Here is a 7069-nt window from a genome sequence, read left to right as displayed (position 1 = left end):
AAATTATACTATTATTCACTTTTAGCTGCCATTACTATTGCCGCTAAAATCTTAATTTTTTTTAATTATACTCACTTTATTAATTAGAACTAACAACCTATTTTTTTCTATAATAATAATAATAATAATAATAATAATAATAATAATGATGATGATGATGATGATGATGATAATAATGATAATTTGCATTTGTATTTCGACCAGGAAAATTGAAATAAGCTTTCTATTAAAATGCTCCTTTTGACAAACTAGAATGTTAAAAGTGGTATTTGTTAATACATAATAGAGGTTTGTTTGTCATTTCATTGACTTTGAATACATTTTGCAGAAAATAAAAAAAAAGCCAAAATATGCTCAATTCTTCTAGACCAATGCTGCAGCAAAGCCACCAACTACGAGTCTCACAGCAGTTGCAGTGATGCCAATTCCTATAACACCATCTGTATAACAAATTGAAATTTAAGTTAAGTTAATGTTCCAATGCATGGTAAAAAAAGCTTGAGTAATAAACAGGTGCATTATGTGAGAACAGATTTCATTATATCTATTTATTATAAGTGCATAGATTCAAGTACATCATCTGAATGGGAAAATAGAAAGCAACAACCCATGAAACAAGGCATGTCTGCAAACCACGTGTTGAAATATTATCACAAAAATAAAATAGAAAGTTTCTCTAACAAGAGCCAGGAAAAATTTTCGATAATTTTGGACTTCTTTGTCTATATGCACAATGCACTAGCTAGAGCGTGCTATTAATAATTAATTTTTACCATTAATACATGCTATTTTAAATTCAAATCAAACACCACTCCCTGCATAGGCATGTTCGGAATTTATACAATAATAATAACTATTAGTTAGTTAATTAGTGCTGGATTCAAACAATAATAGATAAAGATATAATCTTTCAAGAAAATAATTAACAAGAATTGTCCATGATCCTTCTATAGATATTTTATATCCTAATTAAAATGAATAAATTAAAAATATATAAGCATCAAACATCAAAGACTAGGAAATAAGGTAACTAATCTCTAACAAAGGTAAATAGAAAAGTTAGTTAATTATCACTAACCTTAAAATTGGCAAAAATCTGAATTGAAATTGCTTAACTTTGGCATAAACTGTAGGTACAATAGCTGATTTTTCTTTTTATTTAAGCTGGGAATTTTTTCCTCTTTTATACCTTCCACCACCCTGTTCTGAAACAATGCAATACAATAGTATTGTAAGATTTTTCCTATTGTTAAAAATTTGAAGATACAGAACCTGGTGCCAAAATGCATATAATTAACTACTGAACTATTGAACCAAAATGTCTTAAAATAAAGTATTGTTAATTTTTAAAAAAATAAATAATATATTTTTATTTAATAAAAATATTTTTTTAAAAATATATATCTAAATAAATTTTAAATTCAATAAAAATACTTTATTTAAAAATTACTTTTCTACTAAAAAAAATTAATCCAACCTAGCAATTAATTGACTTTTCAGCTAAAATTGAAAACGGCAATTTAAGTATAGGAAAAACAAGTCACGCGGAGACATGAATGATTTGCAGACATAAGGTTCTAAAGAATGTAATAATAATAATAATAATAATGATGATGATGATGATGATGATAATAATGATAATTTGCATTTGTATTTCGACCAGGAAAATTGAAATAAGCTTTCTATTAAAATGCTCCTTTTGACAAACTAGAATGTTAAAAGTGGTATTTGTTAATACATAATAGAGGTTTGTTTGTCATTTCATTGACTTTGAATACATTTTGTAGAAAATTAAAAAAAAAGCCAAAATATGCTCAATTCTTCTAGACCAATGCTGCAGCAAAGCCACCAACTACGAGTCTCACAGCAGTTGCAGTGATGCCAATTCCTATAACACCATCTGTATAACAAATTGAAATTTAAGTTAAGTTAATGTTCCAATGCATGGTAAAAAAAGCTTGAGTAATAAACAGGTGCATTATGTGAGAACAGATTCCATTATATCTATTTATTATAAGTGCATAGATTCAAGTACATCATCTGAATGGGAAAATAGAAAGCAACAACCCATGAAACAAGGCATGTCTGCAAACCACGTGTTGAAATATTATCACAAAAATAAAATAGAAAGTTTCTCTAACAAGAGCCAGGAAAAATTTTCGATAATTTTGGACTTCTTTGTCTATATGCACAATGTACTAGCTAGAGCGTGCTATTAATAATTAATTTTTACCATTAATACATGCTATTTTAAATTCAAATCAAACACCACTCCCTGCATAGGCATGTTCGGAATTTATACAATAATAATAACTATTAGTTAGTTAATTAGTGCTGGATTCAAACAATAATAGATAAAGATATAATCTTTCAAGAAAATAATTAACAAGAATTGTCCATGATCCTTCTATAGATATTTTATATCCTAATTAAAATGAATAAATTAAAAATATATAAGCATCAAACATCAAAGACTAGGAAATAAGGTAACTAATCTCTAACAAAGGTAAATAGAAAAGTTAGTTAATTATCACTAACCTTAAAATTGGCAAAAATCTGAATTGAAATTGCTTAACTTTGGCATAAACTGTAGGTACAATAGCTGATTTTTCTTTTTATTTAAGCTGGGAATTTTTTCCTCTTTTATACCTTCCACCACCCTGTTCTGAAACAATGCAATACAATAGTATTGTAAGATTTTTCCTATTGTTAAAAATTTGAAGATACAGAACCTGGTGCCAAAATGCATATAATTAACTACTGAACTATTGAACCAAAATGTCTTAAAATAAAGTATTGTTAATTTTTTAAAAAATAAATAATATATTTTTATTTAATAAAAATATTTTTTTTAAAATATATATCTAAATAAATTTTAAATTCAATAAAAATACTTTATTTAAAAATTACTTTTCTACTAAAAAAAATTAATCCAACCTAGCAATTAATTGACTTTTCAGCTAAAATTGAAAACGGCAATTTAAGTATAGAAAAAACAAGTCACGCGGAGACATGAATGATTTGCAGACATAAGGTTCTAAAGAATGTAATAATAATAATAATAATAATAATAATAATAATAATAATAATAATAATAATAAGTGGGAAAAAGGCAATCAAATTGATTACTAAAAAGATACAAGGGAAAAAATGTAACAAAGACATGCGTATATGAATTGGACACCACGAGCATAATATATATTCTCCTCCACCTTGAATAATTTAATCTAATATAATATTATATAGTATTTTTGAGACCCACCAAGTTGCAATGAAAACAGACCAATAGTATAACCCGAGTACCTGGTGCTCTGTCATCTCAATTCTCAAAGTCACACTCCCACACATAATAGAAACAAGAATTTCCCAATAGCCACCAAATATGAGAACTCATCCTCTCTGTCTCTCTTCCTTGTTCTCATCCAACTTCTATAAATTATCATGATAACTTGCAGATTAGAGTTTATTTTAGATGAAGATTAGATGCTAACTTGCAGAAATAGAGTCTTGTTCAGGCGCAGAAGTGGCTCTAGACCCAGACAGCAAAACCAATGATACCAAGGGGAGAAATGAATTGATGTACAAATTCTACAATAAATTTTCGTGATATAGTGCACTGTGGTCTACATAAATTTGAAAATAAATTAATTAAAAATGTAAGTATGTCCACAGAAATTGTGTTCTGCAATAAATAAGTGATAAAGGAAGAGACGTGCTGAATTCAGCACTAAATAAAACTCTTGTAGCATTGCTGCTCTATATCAATCATTACAAAGTGAAAGTACAAGTACAATATATATAGCTCCAGTGATATTCATAATATATAACTACTAGAACGACCAAAATTCAGAGGTACAGTGCCAATAAAATTAATCTTACAAAACCATGGTGTTAGAGTATAATATGCATCATGCAATGAAACAATGAGTAACTTAAGAACTCATTTTTTTACATGAATACTTTTGATAAAAATATGCCAATTAATTAAGCATCTGAAGACATTATTAACGTTATTAAAATTTTATATACCTATATCATATTTCTGCCATTTACCTGTATTCAATTATTATTACAAAGAAGGCATTTTGGTTATACCCATTACGGAAGAAGAAAAATGAAACAAATATGGATACAATTATTAATGAAAGGGTAAAAGTTGCTTACAATTCTCAATGTAAGACCGATGAAAAGCAGTATGAATAAGCAAAGAGCAAGAGAAAGGTAGTCCAAGCAGCCCAAAAAGCTGTTATCGCAACCAAAGCAAGAAAGTGATTAGGATTTAGGATTGTGTTGGAGCAAGTCAAGTACAGGAATATATAGTTGGGGGCATAAATGTTTTTCTCTTACAATAGGCATACCTTTTTATCCTAAAATCAAAAATTGTCCACAAAATTACTATCAAAATTGTCCACAAAATTGTCCAAAATTCATAATATATAACTACCTAATAAATGAACTTACTATCAAAAGATAGAAATGATGGTATCCCCTGTGACCAAAGGGCTTCTTGCCAGAACCAAAAAGGGTGGTACACTATTACCACCACCTTCTAAAACTGAAACTAAGGTAGTGCATCACAATTAAATTTATATTTATAATTTAAATTATGAGATGAAAAAGAATAGAGTATGAAACAATGAAATTACCAAATGCATGCATTTAGCCAAGAAGTATCATGAGGCAAATATATTAAAGCACACGTTTTCTTATTGCTTCATTTAGTTTTGTGGAGAGTATAAACAAAAATGAACAAATTAATCAAGTATGCCATCTCTTCTTTATATTAAAGTAAGGAACAGGTACAATAAGAAATCGTTGCTCTGCGGATGGATCACCATAGCAGGAGCTGCATGACCAAAAATTATGGGAAAAAATAATTGCCTTGAGAATTTAGAAATCACTAAAGCTAAGCAATTCTATCTATGACCAAAATTGGTATGAAATTCTGAGAGGACAAATCGAGTTCATTCTTTCAAACTTCAAAGTCACAAAACCTTGACTAATCAAAATTAAGCTTAACAACGATACACGATGTAACCTTTGAATCTTCAAATTCCAAAATAGACAAGAAAGCACAAAATCTTTTGCCATAAAATAAAAAAACCACCTGAACAATTTTTTCAAAACTTTCAAACGAAGAAGAAATAGAAAGCAATTTGAGACCTAATTAATAAATGAAGAGAAATTAACAAATAAAGAGAAATTGTGAAATTATACTGAACTAATGAAGAGACATAAATCAAATCATAAAACAAACCCGGATCTGAGTAGATCTGGCGCGGATTTGACCTAGATCTGAGGTAGAACATGGAAACAAGAAGACAGATGTGCGTGGAAAAGCAGAGCGATAGGCGGCGATGGCAAGGCCTGTGACGGCGGCGGTGGGCGGTTGTCAATGGAGAAAGCTGAGATGGAGTGGGTTTTCAAGGAGTGGTTATGTGAGGCAAGATTCAATGGGATATTTGAGACAAGGTTCTCTCTGGTTATGTGAGGCAAGGTTCAGTGGGATATCTGAGACAAGATTTTCTCTTCCTTGCACAGGTTTGTAATTCAATAAATTAAATAAAATATTATATTTTTAGTGGCAATTAAATAATTGCTGGTATTAATTTAAAAAAATTAAAATTAAAAATAAAAATAAATAATAATTTAGTGGCAATAATAATAATTGTCACTAAAATTTGTTTTCAAATTTTTTTTATGTATTTTTTAGCGGCAATAAAAATAATTGCCATTATAATATATAGTAATAATGGCAAATATATAATTATCGCAAAAAGATAATTTAAATTAAAAAATTAGTGGCTATTATACTATTGCCACTAAAAGTTTATCGCTAAAACATATTTTTCTTGTAGTGACATGTGTGCGCTACTCACTTCAATTCTTGCAATTTCCTATCATCAACGCAGTAATAAAATAATACAATCTAAATAATTTCATAAAATTACGGGAAACACATACTAAATTTGCAATAAAAGTTGTGGATATGAAAAAAAAATTCAAATACTGACAGTAGTATATTGTTAATCAAAATAAAAATAAAATAAATAAAGGACTTTTACTATGTACGAATATAAAGAAATTTGAAAATTTTTCTATTTTTCAAATAACTTAAAATCAATTAATTTCTTAAAATTATTTGTTTATACGGTATTAATATTCTGCGCTTATTTTTATTTTAAATTTCTATCTAATGCTCTGGAGCGTAATTTCCAAATGTGAAGAATAAAATAAATATTTTGAGTTTTTTATTTAAAGGGTAACATTTTTGTGATATTATAACATAAAAAACAATTATATGCATGCTTTTCCCAATTTTTTAAAATATAATTTTCCAATTTTTTTCCACTAGCCTTCCAAATTTTTATTTTTTCCCTAAAAAATATTTGATATATAATTTAAAAAGAATACCCGTAGTATTAAAATTAAAATAAATATTCAATTGTACCAATAAAAAAGATTGATTTTAAGTTTAAATTTTATAACCCGTCAATGTAATATATATAGTTATGTACTAGTTGCCTCCGGTACGGGTTGAGAGAAGGATCGGAAATTTGCGGGTCGAGGCGGATGCTGGATTATTTAACTGGAGCGATGGGGGGTGGTACCTGCAAAGACAATCCGACGCTCAAGTCAGAATGGATCTGAGAGGTATAAGGTGTGAGGAATGAATGAATACCTGGAGGGACCTGGGTCCTCTATTTATAGGTGATGGTGAATATCCTATCTTATTTTAGTTGGCTAAGACGAGGAAGATATTTGAATTCGAAAGTTAGTTAGAGACTCCAGTGGAGCGGTTTCGGCCTTCTAGAAGGGTGAGGTAGTTTGAACCCGGATAACCAGGTTTGATGGTTATTCCAGGTCCGGGAACCGTGGATCCGAATCCGTAACAAGTTATAAAATTAATTAGAATAGCAAAATATTACACTCTTTCGTACAAAAACAAATAAGATTTTTAAATAAAAATTATAACTAAAATCTTTAAGTTGATTTTCTTTTATTCTTCGCTTTTGTTTCTCTCTTATTAAAGGCAATATAGAGAATGATACATTATGAAATCAGAATG

The 7069-nt window shown here is 28.7% G+C and overlaps 2 long non-coding RNA genes across 3 annotated transcripts; both read right to left on the bottom strand.

Moving 5' to 3' along the window:
• Positions 1-254: 254 nt before the first annotated feature.
• LOC112777173 (uncharacterized) lies at positions 255-1217 on the bottom strand. The gene is made up of 2 exons (XR_003190332.3): positions 1079-1217; positions 255-440 (listed from the first exon to the last, which is right to left on the bottom strand). It is a non-coding gene; the product is annotated as an uncharacterized lncRNA (long non-coding RNA).
• Positions 1218-1653: 436 nt separating this feature from the next.
• On the bottom strand, positions 1654-5560 carry LOC112779816 (uncharacterized). Of its 2 annotated transcripts, XR_003190875.3 has the most exons (6): positions 5258-5535; positions 4462-4561; positions 4165-4243; positions 3304-3429; positions 2539-2665; positions 1654-1900 (listed from the first exon to the last, which is right to left on the bottom strand). It is a non-coding gene; the product is annotated as an uncharacterized lncRNA (long non-coding RNA). The 2 variants fall into 2 exon arrangements; XR_003190874.3 differs by lacking the exon at positions 4462-4561 and having other exon boundaries at positions 5258-5560.
• Positions 5561-7069: the final 1509 nt, after the last annotated feature.

This window comes from Arachis hypogaea, chromosome 19, assembly GCF_003086295.3.
Source record: "Arachis hypogaea cultivar Tifrunner chromosome 19, arahy.Tifrunner.gnm2.J5K5, whole genome shotgun sequence".
Taxonomy (NCBI): domain Eukaryota; kingdom Viridiplantae; phylum Streptophyta; class Magnoliopsida; order Fabales; family Fabaceae; genus Arachis; species Arachis hypogaea.
The sequence above is the reverse complement of the archived record's forward strand: the minus strand, read 5'-3'. Positions and strand labels throughout refer to the sequence as shown.